The sequence below is a fragment of the Lynx rufus genome, unplaced genomic scaffold (assembly GCF_022079265.1).
Source record: "Lynx rufus isolate CCGP_SWC_20201006 ecotype Redwood Valley unplaced genomic scaffold, mLynRuf1.p SCAF_1, whole genome shotgun sequence".
In the NCBI taxonomy this organism is placed as follows: domain Eukaryota; kingdom Metazoa; phylum Chordata; class Mammalia; order Carnivora; family Felidae; genus Lynx; species Lynx rufus.
Genome location: NW_025814823.1, coordinates 132,392,671 through 132,408,294, shown reverse-complemented (window position 1 = coordinate 132,408,294; position 15,624 = coordinate 132,392,671). Strand labels below are relative to the sequence as shown.

The 15,624-nt window shown below is 35.4% G+C and overlaps 1 protein-coding gene across 1 annotated transcript in view; it reads left to right on the top strand.

Moving 5' to 3' along the window:
• The window catches only part of ADAMTS6 (ADAM metallopeptidase with thrombospondin type 1 motif 6), a 303,804-nt gene that overhangs the window by 247,292 nt on the left and 40,888 nt on the right, over positions 1-15,624 (top strand). The window lies entirely within an intron of this gene.

Genomic DNA, 15,624 nt, shown 5'->3' with positions numbered 1-15,624 from the left:
GACGGAAAGCACAATATATTCTGAGCTATGCTTTGTGTTTGCTAAAGAAGCTAATTGGAAACATTTCTTGCAGGTTTGCTTCAAGCTGTAATTTAGCAAAAGAAACTTTGCTTTAATTATATTATATTCCGTTTGTTTTTAACCTCGTGTAATTTGTACAGATTTGTTGGTAAAATACATCTTGGCACAATGAGTGTCTCTGCTGGTGCTTCTCCCAAGACTATCTTGAAGGTGGGCTGTTTGCTTTTCGTGAACACATTCTTGGTAAAGAACATCAAGAGTTTTAAATAAGAAAATGAGCAAGAATCAGACGGCACAGATGCAACTTCTTGTAATGGGGGATGAGAATGTATGTCTGTGTGCTAGCGTGTTTGTGTTTGTGTGCTTGTGTGTTTCCCACAAACCTATTCAAACTCCCTTCTCCAGCCATCAAAGTTAAGGGGCTATATACTGGGATACTACGATAATTCCTGGTGTCTGGGTCTCTGGGTTGATGATGTATGCTGACCCCATTATAGTCCCTCAGAGAGGTAGCTGCTAGGCGGTGGTTGGTGATGTGTTGGTTGTCCCATGTGCGTTTTTCATGGGTGCCTTTTCCCCACAATTTACTCTATTCCTAATCCTCCTCCCTCTAGTGGCCACCAATGCAATTCTTTACCTCTGGCTGGGAGAGCAGGACAGTTGGCTTCCTTCAAAGCCAACACCCTTGCTGCTGCATGGACTGGTGAGTAGAAGTGCTGTGCAAGCAGCATCTTCCTTCTCTCTGGAGACTAAATGCATCGCCTCCACCGTACACCTTGGTCCCAATAGACGAGGAAACAACCCTATCCGTCAGGCCTAGGCTGGGTTAGAGTACCTCACCATTCCAAAAAGGAAGACTGATTTTGAATAGTGATATTTAGAATGGGAGGAATAGAAGTAAAGTGAATCACCCCATTTTACCCCATTGCCAATGTATTACCTATGTTCCCTTTCTAAACTGCCCAGAAACATATGATTTAACGTGGACTTTACCCTATCTTGTCTGGTACTCACTGAATTTCTAAACACCTCTGATTCTCAAGGCTGGAATCAGAGAAATTATTTTCACAGAAAGATTATTATATAATATGTTCAATATTTTCAAACTCATACAGAATTAAATCATTGATTAGCTATAACTCCAACTTCAGTAGTAAGCAGTATATAAAACATCAAAAAACCCACAAATTAATACTACTACGACTACTACTACTACTAATTTCTTCTCCTATGTGAGGTGTCATAAAACATGGTTATATATAATTTGTGGCTTATTTTAAAAGATCTCTAGTTCCCACCCATTTTGTGTGTGAAATGGCTAGTGATTTATATTGTAAAGTTCTAAAAACGATAAAGCATTACTATGTATTTTAATAAAATAAAGGATATTTGAAATTAATTGTTCAAGTGAATGCCATTTTATTATATTTTGGTGGCATTTATACAGATATGTTTCTTTGTTCCAATAAATTCATTTTTATTCAATCTGTAAGCTAACTTATCCCTTTCACATACCAAAAAAAAGTCTTTATGATATCAGTATATACATGATTAAGACCCTGAAGTATAAGGTAGGATAAAGTTGTTAAAGAAGAGTTAGAATAAAGTTTAGGAAGTCTAATGAGGAAAGTCTAACTGTTGAAGTTGGTTAGCTCAGAGAAGAAAAGGTTGAAGGAAAGTATATTAGTATCTTCAATTCTGTGACAGAATGTTGAATGAGAAATTCTTGGTGCCTGTTCGTCTTTGTACTGAAAATTGCTATATTTGGGGATGATTTAGACACAGTCTTGTCTGAGGCCAAGGAGGGATTAAGTGAATTCTCAGTGTTCCTTCTAACCCTAGGATTCTTTTGTTCAAAAAGGAGATAGTTCAACAAAAAGGGTGGGGGTTAGGCTATAAGAACTGAATTTAGAAGAAAAACTTTGTATTCAAGATGTATGAAAAATCTAAAGGAGTTTTATTCTTTTCCATAACACTGGCATCAAGAAATCATAATACAAAAATGATTTCTTGTGGTAGGGGATAAAACAAAAAGAAAAACAAAGAGGGAGAAAAGCCCCTGGAAAGAGAATTTTCTGTTTTTTCAATTTCTTCATTTTGTTCTGGAGCCACTGGTCCTAGATATTTGAGGTGGTTCTGGCAACTAGAATTCTGCTCACTTGTGTGTGATTATGACAGCAGTCATGAGGCCATTGCCTTCTTTGGAAGAGACATGTACAGTACTTGTTGGCAGGGATAGTGTGAAGAGCTGCCATTTGTCTTGCTTGGTAAGTGGTTCTCAAAGTGTGGTTGCTGGACCAGCAGCATCAACATCACCTGAGAATTTATTACAAAGTGCTAATTTGGGGGCCCCACCTCAGACCTACTGAATAGAAACTCTGAATTGGCCTCCACAGTCTATGTTTTAATGAGCTCTCCAGGTGATTGTGATGCTTGCTCGAGTTTGAGTACTACTGATTTGGTTGACTGAGAAACTGAATCCTAGACACATAGAATCTCTTCCTCCGTTACTGACATCTGTGCATCTCTCTAGACTCACTTTGCACCTAGAACACTATCTGGAATATGCTAGGCAGTCAAGAAAGGTTTGTAGATGAGTGGGTGAGCAAAAGGAACTAATTATTCTGGCAATTATTTATTCGTGCTAGTTTTTTCCAGTGTAGGAAATGAGAGTTTGGAATTGTTAATTTTCTTAGGAGGTGGCAGTTCTTAATTGGGATGTTTCACTCTGATCTTTCTAGGGTGGTGTTGGGTGTCTTGAGGACACCAAAACCTTTAAAAATGGAAAAAAGATTAAACAAGAAAGGTCTCAAGGAACTTTCTATTGCAATCTCACAAGACTCTTGGTGTTCTCACCTATGACTGTCCTGCATATGTTTTATTGGTGGTAAATGACAAACTTTGAATTTGGGAATGATGTTGATAGATTTCTCATATGATATCTTTTAAGATAAGAAGTTTTGAGACTGTTTTTCTCTGTTGCTTAGCAGACCCAGTGACAAATCTAATGCTGTAGGAAACATTGCTGGTGATTCAGTCTAAGTAATGGTCTTTTCTCTGAGTAAATGATGAAACACTTCCTTGGCCTGAATAAGAGCATTGAGATGCTATGGGGTGTTGTCTTCAGGATAAAGGTGATTTTTAAGATACAGTTGTGACTTTTCCTGAGAGAAATCCAAGTCCACTGAATTAAAACGTAACTATCTTCTGAACCACTGTTAACTCCTCCTAGAGTTTTGTTCCTTTATTCCTTATCCAGAGTGTTGCACAGATAAATCTGTGATTTATCTGATTCTCAAATTTATATCTTACCATTATATTCATGATTAATGTGTTAGTTGATAAAGTTGGCTGGGTAGAGAGAATTATATTATTATTATTATTATTATTAATGTTTTATTCATTTTCTAAGAGAGAGAGAGAGAAAGAGAATCTGAAGCAGGCTCCATGTTGTCAGCATGGAGCCTGATGTGAGGCTTGAACTCATGAACCGTGAGATGATGACCCGAGCTGTAGTCAGACGTTTAACTGACTGAGCCACCCAGACGCCCCTAGAATTGTATTATTTTTAAATACAGAGATTTAGGGGCTTTCTTTAAAGTAGTAATTTATGCCACTGTATCTTTGCAGTACAGCTTTTAAAAATTAAAATAACAAATATTATGTATTCATTCTTTGATTTTAGTCATACATATTTGCTTTTTCCTAATATTTGGCTGGATATGTGGTCCTCAGATTTGAACATCAAAATCACCTGGATGTCTTGTTCAAACAAGATTGCTAGGTTCTGCCTCCAATTTCTGAATCAGTAGGTCTGGAATAGACACCAAGAATTTGCACTTGTAATAAGTATCCAGGTGCTACTGATGCTGGTGCTACTGGTTCAGGAACCATACTTTGAGAAACATTGAGCCAAATACTTAGATTTCATAAAGTAAATGCTTATTAAAACAAAGTGACAAATCATTGAGGTGGTAATCCATATTACAGTTGTAATCTACCTTATAGCTAGTCTTTTTAATGATAAATGGTTCCACTGCTCAGCCAAGTAATAATAAATAAAATGTTATAGTTTATAAAACATTTTCTGGCACCCTGTTATATTTGATCATAATCAACAGCACCATGAGCCTAGGCATTGCTGTTATTATTCCTATTTTATAGATAAAACCCAAGTGAAGTAACTTCCCAAAATCAAGACTTATAAATTGAATATCTAGTGATTTTTATTTTTTTAATTTTAATTTTAATTCTTTATTTTTTTGAAAGAGTGTGTGTGAATGGGGGTGGGGGGAGCAGAGAGAGAGGGGGACAGAGGATCTGAAGCCTGCTCTGCATAACAGCAGTGAGCCTGATGCAGGGCTCAAACTCACAAGCCATAAGATCATGATCTGAGCTGAAGTCAATGTTCAACCAACTGAGCCACCCAGGCACCTGTGTCTAGTGATTATTTAAATGTAACATTCTCTCTTAATAAAGATGGTCCCTTATGTTGAACAGAGCTTTACCACCAGTTGGCCACCTCCATAGAGCAACATGATAGATATATCCCTACTCAAAAAAATCTCCTTCACTAGTTTGAAGTTTTATTTTCAAATGCTTTACCTAAAGGAGTGGTTCTTAACTTTGGTCCTACCTTCAAATCACCTAGAGAGCACTGAAAATTTTGATGCTCAGGCTTGCCCCCAGAAATTCTGATTTAATTTGTCAGGAGTGTGGCTGGGGCATCAGATTTTCAAAAACTCCCTAGGTAGTTCTAATGTGCAGCCAAGGTTAAGAAATACTGCCATTGAACAAACTACAAGCCACCATGTGCAAAGACTGCATAGTGGGTTGGGTTGTCTTTCCCACAGCCCTTGAGGTATATTGTTAAGAGTCCCAGCCATTATCATCCATCTTCCATTATTCTGAAAAAAAATTTTTGCACATTTTGGCTACAGCATTTGTGGTAGAATATATTATAATATGAGTCATATCTACTTCTGTATTTATTTATTCATTACTAGACCTCAACCACAGTCTTCTTTTTCCCCCTTCCACCCCTCTGCCTGTAGGTTGCACTGTATGTAGTCATATACTTTGTATTAACACATTAGAAATCTACAAATCTGCTCTGTGCTTTTTATACTTTTAGATACTTAAAATTAAAAATTTTACTAGGGTATTAAATAAATTTAGTCTTAGTAGAAAAAAAAATACTGCCATTGAGGCTGATGGAAAGTTTATTTAGTATTCAAATAATTTACATTCAGATGCAAATACCATTAGTAGCATTAACTCACATCTTTGTTTTTAATGAGCTACTAGTTAAATGCAAACATAATGAGATTTATTTATAAGTGTCTGGGGTTGGAAAGTAGAATGGGACATCAGAGGAGAAAGTAAAAATGTAATAGAATTCCAGTTAATTTCATAATTTTCTTTAGTGTGGCCATCAGATTGGATATGCCTTTAGAAAGGTTTTTTTTTTCTTCAGTTTATTTACGTGCTTTCTTCTTTCCTGATGGATCATTTATAAGCATCTAATCAATGCTTTTAAAACTAGCTGCAACCGTGCTTCTCAGTCTTTTGGCTAAGATCTAGTGAAATTGTGCTAAGTAGGTTTTCTGAAGTTCTTCCTCTAATTTGAAATTTTTGTGGTACTTATGGAGTTACAGTGAATAAGTGTTTGTATACTCAACCAACTTTAATTTAGACCCATAAGTCAGAGGCATATGGCTCCTGTTTTAACTCAATATTTATGAAAAACAATAACATTCTTTTTTCTCCTTGTGCCATAGTTCTAGAGAAGGTCATCTATTGTTACAGGAAATTTTTGTTTCATTAGGGAATGAATCTTTGCAAAATGCCAACAGACAGTATTCATGATCATTTCCTTCCCTACATTTCTGGATGTGCTCTCATTTCCCATCATTTAAACCATTTACTTTCTACCCCAAAGTCTCTTTAACCCCCCTCTTATTTGAAGCAACCCTTATGTTTTAAAGCAAAGCCTCCAAAGCCAATTAACTGAGAGTCCATGCTGTATTGTTACATTCAAGTTTGCACCTGTTCTGTTAAAAAGAAAGTCTTAAGAATGCTTTGTTTGTGATACAAAGAAAAGTCAGAAATACATAAATATTTACATTAATTACATTAATTTTAAATTTATACCCTAAATATACAGTCTTTGACCTCCAATTGGCTCTATTGACACTTCTGACTATTTTCTCTAAATTTGTTTGTCTAGGGTTTTCTTTCTTTCTCTTTATGTGAAAGTACAAAGATTGCATGCCAAAGAACTCATTTTGGTCAAGTTTCTGCTGACAATCAGAGGCATCTCATTGTTGAACACTGCTTGGCGGGCAGGTCAGGGAGAAAAGATAAGCTAAAGCTATATTAAGATTGAGGAGGAGGTGGAGGGAGATAGGTTTATTTTTATAGGCAATTTTGATTTTATTTGGAGATCAAAATAGAGATTTTTCATATATATACTACGGGGTTATTCAGGAATGTTTCTGGTCAATTGTTATTGACCATTTAAAATTTTACCATTATTTATCTTTTACATTTACATAGCCTAATCAAATTTTCTTGTATGTTTCATGCTTATTTTATTTATTTTTCTTTTTCTTCCCTGGATGTCATCTTAAGCCGTGTGTGTGTGTGTGTGTGTGTGTGTGTGTGCATGAGTAGCATATAGACTTAGAAAATATTCTATATGTTTCTTCTTTCTCACTAGAACAGTATTTTTAATTGACCTTTTTTTATGATTTCACCTAATTCATCTGAATTCTTACACATATAGGACCTGGTTTCTACTCCTTAATATTTTTAAGATGCTATACATAGTTTCCAACCACTACTATTTTGTATTTTCCTGATGTAGGCCCATATTTTTCAAACTGCGCTATGGTGCCCAGAACACTGCAGCAGACTCACAAAAGGCACAGCAAAATATTGTATATTTTCGATGGTAACACAGTGACATTGGGCATATACCACACTGATTATTACTAAGTTGTTTGGACCTAACTACTTAATAAATAAAACTCTTAGATTTTTCTTTTTCTGCATAGGAGGGTTAGGGTTGTGAAAAAATTACTGACACATTGGTATCATGAACCAAGGAAGTTTGAGAACTCTTGATTTAGGTTAAAATTTAGTGTCATTAAAGTGGATAAAAATTAGTCATCTCCCATCCTTCCAAATGAGTTGAATTTCATTTTATGAAAGAAAAAAATGCATGTAAACTCCTTAATCAGGGTATGATGATGTTCGGTGTTTAAAATTAGAGCCTCTTTCGTACTTCCAGTTAAGGAACGAGAGGTCTTGAATGCTGTGTAAAATTTTCCTTCCTAACTGTATTAAGTTTTCCTTCTGATATGTCCTGAATATGTTTCCTTTCTCTATCTCTGTTAGTTCAGATCAAGATTGGTAGGTGATTAAAGCAGAAAGAAAGAGAGAAAGAAAGAAAGAAAGAAAGAAAGAAAGAAAGAAAGAAAGAAAGAAAGAAAGAAAGAAAGAAAGAAAAAAATTTAAAAAAGAACACACCTAAATATTTAAAAAGTCCCTATAACAAATTCGTCTTTGCAATCTACTACTTAACAAGTTTATGTAAAAATCTACACTATTCCATTTATTAATGACAGACTTTTCAAGTTTGTTTAATCATGCAGATTTGCCTTGGCCTCTTTAAAAAGTTGGATATTTCTACATTGTTTCTATGTAAGCACTATGTGTTCATGTTATATATTTCATTTTCAAAAATGGCACAACGCAAGCAAAGGTGCCCTTAAAAGTATACTAATTCCATTATAACAATCATTTTTAAATTGTCTTTAAAAAGTAATTATTAAAAAAATATATAATACAATATTTATGCTAATACTCATACCTGACTAAAAGAGAACAGCTCTCATAGTACCAAACAGATAAATGCCTTACATTTTCAGCGATGTTCTTTTCATTTCTTTGCTAATTCTAAGATACCTAACTTTTCTTTTTAAGATTTTATTTTTAGGGGTGCCTGGGTGGCTCACTCAGTTGAACGTCCAACTCATCCAACTCTTGATTTCAGCTCAGGTCATGATCTCAGTTTGGTTGGTGAGTTTCGAATCCTGCATCAGTGTTGCACTGACAGTACAGAATCTGCTTGGGATTCTCTCTCTGTCCATCCTCAGCTCCGTGCCCTCTCTGTCTCAAAATAAAATAAATAACCTTAAAAAAAATTGTTTTTAAGTAATCCTTACCCCCAAGATGGTGTTCGAACTCACAACCCTCAGATCAAGAGTCATATGTTCGGAGTGCCTGGGTGGCTCATTTGGTTGAGCACCAGGCTCTTGATATTGGTTCAGGGCACGATCTCATGGCTATGAGATTAAGCCCAGTGGCAGGCTCTGCCCTGAGCATGGAGCCTGCTTGGGATTGGGATTCTCTCTCTCTCTCTCTCTCTCTCTCTCTGTCCCTCCCCCTCTCCCTCTCCCTCTCTCCCCTGCTCATGCTCTCTCTAAAAAAAAAAAAAAAAAAGAGTCACATGCCCTACTGGCTGAGCCAGCCAGGCACCCCAACATACCAAACATTTTTAGCATGTTAACATTTTTAACATTTTAACATAAACTAATAATGGCCAGTTCACAGTATTAGTGAGCTAACAGAATGTGCCTCAAACAAACAAGTATTTCCAGCATTGACTTTTATAGACATCATCATAATAATAACTAATATGTGTTAAAGCTTATAAAGGACATCTACGCTGTAACTTTGACACAAACTTAGAGTAGAGAAGTCCCAAAATGGAGCAGAGAGGAAAGCAAAATCCAGTTGTTTCTCAAGATTCAAAGTAGACTTGAGATTGAAATTAAGTATGAAAGACATTAAGAAATTGAATCTTTTAGCTGAGTTTGCTTCTTTTTGGTTTGGGATTTACCATCCAAAAGTCACTTTCAGAGTTAAGTAAAAGATAACAGATGGAAATTTTAGTTTGAATAATTAAAAGCACTTTATTCATTGCCATTTTATTTCCCTTTTAAGAAATGTAGTTATATAATTAGTTTTTGAGAAAAATTCCCTATAAAAGATCATTTCTGTGTGAAGTTACACAATGTACTATTGTTTGAAACTATGAGAGTGATTTTATGTTTGATTTCCGTATATACCAACTTAGACATAAAATAGATCACGGTGATATTTTTAATAATTCAAGCCCCTTGTAAAAAGTGACTTGAGTTTAGAAATAATAAAGATGTGCATTCAGCTGTTTATTGTTCCCAAATTTTCTCTTTGGTCTTTGAAATATAAAATACTTGTGGGACTAGACAGTAGTCTATCATTGCATTGACCATGGCTTTCCCCTATTCACTTTCTCCCGCCATCCCCTTCTTTTAGGTCATTTGCAATGTCGGGAAAGAAGAGTACCCTATAATATATGGGCTTAGGTGTACCAGGCATCATTGCAGGGCATCTGTGAACATCACAGCTCCTGAAAGCCTAGGCTCTATAGCCATCAATTGCACCTGGCTTGGTTCTCATATAGCATGCCCTTAAGAAGAGTAACTTCTCTAGACAAACTTATGCTCTTGCTTGGTTCACAGTTCTGGAAGTTAATATGTTTGCTCATTTATTTATCTATAATAATTATTTCTATTTATCTTTTTACTTAAGCATATGGCTTCCCCTATATAATACACTTAAAATTTTTTTTAATTCTTCTGTGTATTTTTAATATTGTTTAAAATTTCCAATTTCATGTAAAAAGTCTTACATATAAAATTTAATTTGATAACCTGACAGTTTTTATTGTTTACTCCGCATTTTCTCTTATGTTACGATGTATAGATGAAGGCAGGAAGTCTCTGCTAACACAAAACATCTTCCCTAGTACTCTTTTCTTTCTTATTTCATCTCATTTCTATTGCTTTAGAGATTATATTCTTCCCTAACATGATCGGACCTGCATACATGTTAGCTCACTGAAAAACTTGGGGAAGGCTGAAAGCAAAGTTGAAGTACATTCCTATTGTATTAGTGATTTGTGTGTCACAGGTTATGTTTCACTTCACAAAAAGTCTGTCCAAAATAACATTTTTAACAGTCATAATATTATACATCTTTACAAGGTATTATGCATAAAATGCTTTTGAAAAAAATTAAGCATTTTTTACTGGTAAACATCATCATCTCAATTTTATTCTATTAATATTACTATTAATTCTGGTATTTCTATTCCCATTTTTTCTTTACTTGAGGAAATAAATAGTTTAAAAGCTATACAGCTTTTTTATAACTGAAATCTGAAATATTTACTCTTTGGTTCTAAGAAAGAAAGAGGTGCTATATATAATTAAAAGAAAGTCTTTAAAAGCCTGGCTCAGTTGGTAGAGCATGTGAACACTTGATCTTGGGGTTTTAAGTTTGATCACCATATTGGGTGTAGAGATTACTTGAAAATAAAATCTTTGAAAAAATAATAGTAAAAGAAAATCTTCTCTGTTGGTAGTAAATACTCACAGTGTGTAGGAGAAGCTCCAAGTCTTCTTGGACTATCAACATCATTTCTCTAAAATTTTTTTAAATGTTTTTATTTATTTTTGAGAGCGAGACAGAGCATGAGTGGGGGAACGGCAGAGAGAGAGGGAGACAACAGAATCTGAAGCAGGCTCCAGGATCTGAACTGTTAGCACAGAGCCTGACTTGGGGCTCAAACCCACGAACTGCAAGATCACGACCTGAGCCAAAGTTGGCGCTTAAGACTGAGCCACCCACGCGCCCCTTTTCTCTAAAATTTGTAATAAAATATCAAAAATAAATCCTACAGATCACAGAGATTTCTTTTTAGTATAACATGAGTCAGTTCTTCATAGGAAGCTTGCCTGGCACAAGTTTCTATTTCTAGTTAGTGTTCTGCCTCCTGACATCTGCCCCTTCCAATGTGTATGTCTACTGGTAAGAACTCAAGCACTGAAACAAGACTACACAAATAAAGGAATCTAACAAATGCCTGTTTTCCAGACTTAATATTCTGTAGAATATGGGGCAGAGTGGACCTAAAAGGGAATAAAATTAAACAATTGAATTGGGGACGAAGAAAAGAGGAGACAATTTTCGTAGAATTTTGGATGTGGAGCAAACATTAGAAATGACCTAATTTGATGGTCTCATTTTACAAAGGAGAGTGAAAACTTACTTTAGGTTATTTCCCTAAACTACTTAGAACTCACAAATAGGTGTAATAAGAAGATAAAGTGAAAAGGGACAAAATTATAGACCTGTGGCTATGAAAAGAGTGCTTAATATCAGTGAAGATCAGAGGAAGAGAAATCAGACAACAATATAACAAAATAGGGAGGCTGTAAAACTAACACTATTAGACCTGAAAATGCATTATTTTATTAGATAAGGTATTTTCCATAATATAATCATATTGGTTCTTGCCTTATTCTCCCCATTTTAATGTAATCTCATTGAAGTCAAGACTTGTCCCTTGACTAGTTTGCCCTCCTATGATAATGAAAAACCATGCCTTAGACATAGTAGGAATTTGGTGTGTTAAGTTAGACACTTTCCATAGAAGAAATTACTGTTAATAACTAATGAATAATAGAAATTCGCTCCAGGGATAGTATGAGTTCAAATAAATGCAATATGTGTATCCCCTACCCTACCTTACCATCACTAAACACAGTTACTGTAGAAAAATACAATATTTTAGGGGTATCTGACTGGCTCAGTGGGTAGAGCATGTGACCCTTGATCTCAGGATTGTGAGTTCAAGCCCCATGTTGAATGTGGAGATTACTTCAAAATAAAATCTTTCAAAGAAAAATATAATATTTTAGAGTTGTGTGCTTTTTTTTTTTTTCCTGAATAATCCTGTATTTCCCTGGAACATCTAGTCTTGCTTCAGACAGAAGGAAAAGATGAGAAAGGAAGCCTATGAAAAATAAAAACTGGCAGGAAGAACTTCAGAAGGAGAAAGCATATGGGTGGAACTGATTGGTACCCTGGGTATCAGCTGTTAGATCAAGGCAGGTAGGCTTTACTCTGCCCTGCAAATGCTTGTGTCTGGCCAATAGTCACAGATTCCATCAGTGAGAGGCAGAGCAGAGAGACTTTTTTCCCCTGGTGCTTGTTGTTCTTTGGATGCTATCTAGAGTGAAGATTTAGATTCAATTAATATTGCTGGCCATGTGTATACAGTATTGTCTTGGTTGCTAGCTACTTTATAGATGTTGTGGTTAAGTAAATTACTGCCTTAGCCACCAGCCACATTTGTAGTATAAGCTCTAACTTTTTAACATCCCCCCCACCCCCTTCCTCTTCAGAAAACTGTTTCTTGGGTTGATATGATGAGTTATGCCACTAGGTTAGATTATCTAGATGTTGGTTAGCCTCTCAATCCCAAGGATACATTTATACCTCTCTTTCCATTATTAACTCATTCACATATGGTTATAGATTTATAGATTGCTCACTTACTGAGTGGGCTAGCTCTGGAATGTTGAGTCTTAAGAGTAGATTTGAAAAGACCTAGAAAATCTTTCTGCTGCATTTAACCTCCCCCATTTATTTCTTAGTTTACCACATGTCATTCTTTCAAGTGAAATTCAGGCGGTAATTTATGTGCATTGAATGCCCACCTCTCTACTTTTAAAATGATCAACTGTTCTGTGAAAGGCAATATATTTCCAAATATTGTTACAAAATTATTTAATTCTCTAAAAGAAGATCTAGATGGGATATGAGAACATTGAGCAGCTTATAAGGGGAATAGAGAAGGGATTGAAAAGGAGGCGAGGAAATTGAGAGGCACTATGGTCTCTGGAGCCTTTACTCAGGATTGGCCCTAGGAATGTAGCTGCTGAGCCCAAGACCCTATGTTCTTCAGTTGAACTATCAACATCTCCTAGAGTAAGCACAGTGGATAAAAGATTCCATCCAGGACTCACTTGCAGCTTACTGGACTTCATGATCATTTTCCTGGGGTATAGCTATTTCAAAATACTAAAAACCATTTCCTGATATATAGCTAGAGCAGTGATTCATTTGGGTATTCCTTCCTCTCACTGGACAAGAGAACCTTTGGTGGGAAAATAGATCATCTGTAATTTTTAACTGTCGGCTAAAAATTAAATATTAAATATAAGACTTGATAAATTTAAACTTACAGACTAAATTAAGGGTTATGTTTCCATGTTAAGAACCTTCATGTTTGGGGGGTGCCTGGGTGGCTCAGTTGGTTGAGCTTCCGACTTCATGATCTCATGTTTTGTGAGTTCAAGCCCCGCATCAAGCTCTCTGCTGTCATTATAGAGCCCACTTTGGATCCTCTATCCCCTTGTTCTCTGCTCCTCCCCTGCTCATGCTCTCTCTCTCTCTCAAAAATAAATAAAATATTAAAAAAATGAAGAACCATCATATTTTATTCTTTGATAAGCAAAATAAAAATCTATATATAGGATACACCCATTTTAGAGAGTTTGAAGTAAATATGTATTGATAATGGCATCTTTGTTTTTAAACTTTATGATATGAAAACATTAATTTTTTAAGCATGGAAGAAGGGTGACATTAAATTAAAAAATAGGTATAGAATTTGCATGCCAGTAACTTTAGATGTGTGAAAATAAAATGCAATTAGTGTAGTTTTAAATTTGACCAATTAAATTCTGCAGATCATCTGCATACTCCAGGGATGTGGACGCTAAGTCACTAGAATTTGTTTTTAATTGGACATATACTGACTAGTCATGTGGACATTTTATGTTTTTGCTTATAAACTATAAGTCCTTAGATTTGAAAACACAGTAACTTTGTGTAACTGGATGTAATTATTCCCAACAGGATTTAAATCAACTCCTTAGCAGTGTTTTACAGATTACTTTACTTAAAAAAATTTTTTTTAATGTTTATTTATTTTTGAGAGAGGGAGAGAGACAGAGTGTAAGCTGGGTAGGGGCAGAGAGAGGGAAACACAGAATCTGAAGCAGGCTCCAGGCTCTGAGCTGTCAGGACAGAGCCTGACACAAGGCTCAAAATAACAGAACGTGAGATCATGACCTGAGCTGAAGTGGGATGCTTAACCGTCCCACTTCCGGGGACAGTTATTTCCACATGATCTGTATTTTCTATTTTCTACACCTAAAGGCTGCATTTCCCTTAGGCCCAAAGTGTGTGTTTCAAAATCCATCCTAAATTAGGTACATTGGTTTAGAGTTATCCTATTGCTACTGATTTAAAAAGGAAACAAAGGAAAAAAAAAAAAAAGATCTCTGAATCTGCCAAGTGTGGGGTTAAAGGTTGGAAGGGGGTTTTTATGCTGTTGGAGAAAGATAGTTCAGCATAGAAGATTTGGAATAGATTACTGGTATAGTCAGTTCTTGAGTGTGAAATACCACACTGTCTAATAGAACATTTTAGAAGAAAATAAAAGATAAACGCAAGGAAAGATGCATCTTCATGAAACAGAGTAATTTCAGCTGTTTATTCAAGGACTTTAATTTTTACTTCATAAAAAATAGTGTTCTGAACTCATGAACCTGAAGTGAACCCCACAATACCCTAATTCTCGGTCTTTAAGAAGTCTGGAAGGCATGACCAAAATGAAGTCAATTTGTAATTGTTAGCACTTAGTTCAATATCTCTTAAGAAGCACAGTTCCTTATACTTAGTAACTATTCTCTGTTGAATGAGTGAATGAATGAATGCATGAATGAATGACCTATCAACCACATTTAACTGGCGTGTTTAGTATGTGTACTATGTAATTTTAAACGAATTACTGGATCCCACCAAAGTGCAAAATAGCCTTAAAAATAAAGATCCAGAACAAAGATATGAGACTGTGGATATTTTTTATTTTGTTGTTTGTGGTTTGTTTCTTTTCCACATTTTCAACAATTAATGTTATGTAGTTAAGTTTTTTCAAGAAACATACTTGGCTAGAATTTATCTTAAGATCAAACATAAATTTCACCTATAATAATGAATGTCTCAACCTGTGATTCAAATTGCAGAGGCCTTTCTTTTACATTAATGGCTACTTTTAAAAACTAATATAATTATAACCACACAACATTTCTAGGCTTAACTTAAAGGAAGTAGAATTTTTTCTTAACCTGTAGAAACTGAATGGATGTTTCTGGCACTGATGCAGAGTAACAGTTCCATTTGGTAGTGTTGAAAACGTTTATTCTTTTCTGAAAACCAGCCAAGGTATTAAATTGAATGACAACTTTCTTGTTGCAAATCAGATTTTTTTTTATTATTACACATAATTATCAAAGTTGGGTAAAGTTGTTTAAGTCCTCCGTGTAAGTGGGTGGTTTGAGTCTCCCCTCTCCAAGTATAATCATATTTGAATGACTTTGAAAAAAATAACCATGATGACTTATAAAAATAATCCCCACTCTTCCTGATAGGAACAACATATTGAACTGGGTGGAAGAACTGTGGCAATTGGAAGTTGACCCTATGACTAATGGTGGAGATTTCTGTCTAGGTGGGTCACATGGACTTAGTTATCTGCCCACTGGAATGACACAATGGGGAGCTAGCTGATGAATATTGTGGAACATCTGTGAATGGATCACAGCTATGCCTGACGTGAATCATTCCTCCCTCAAA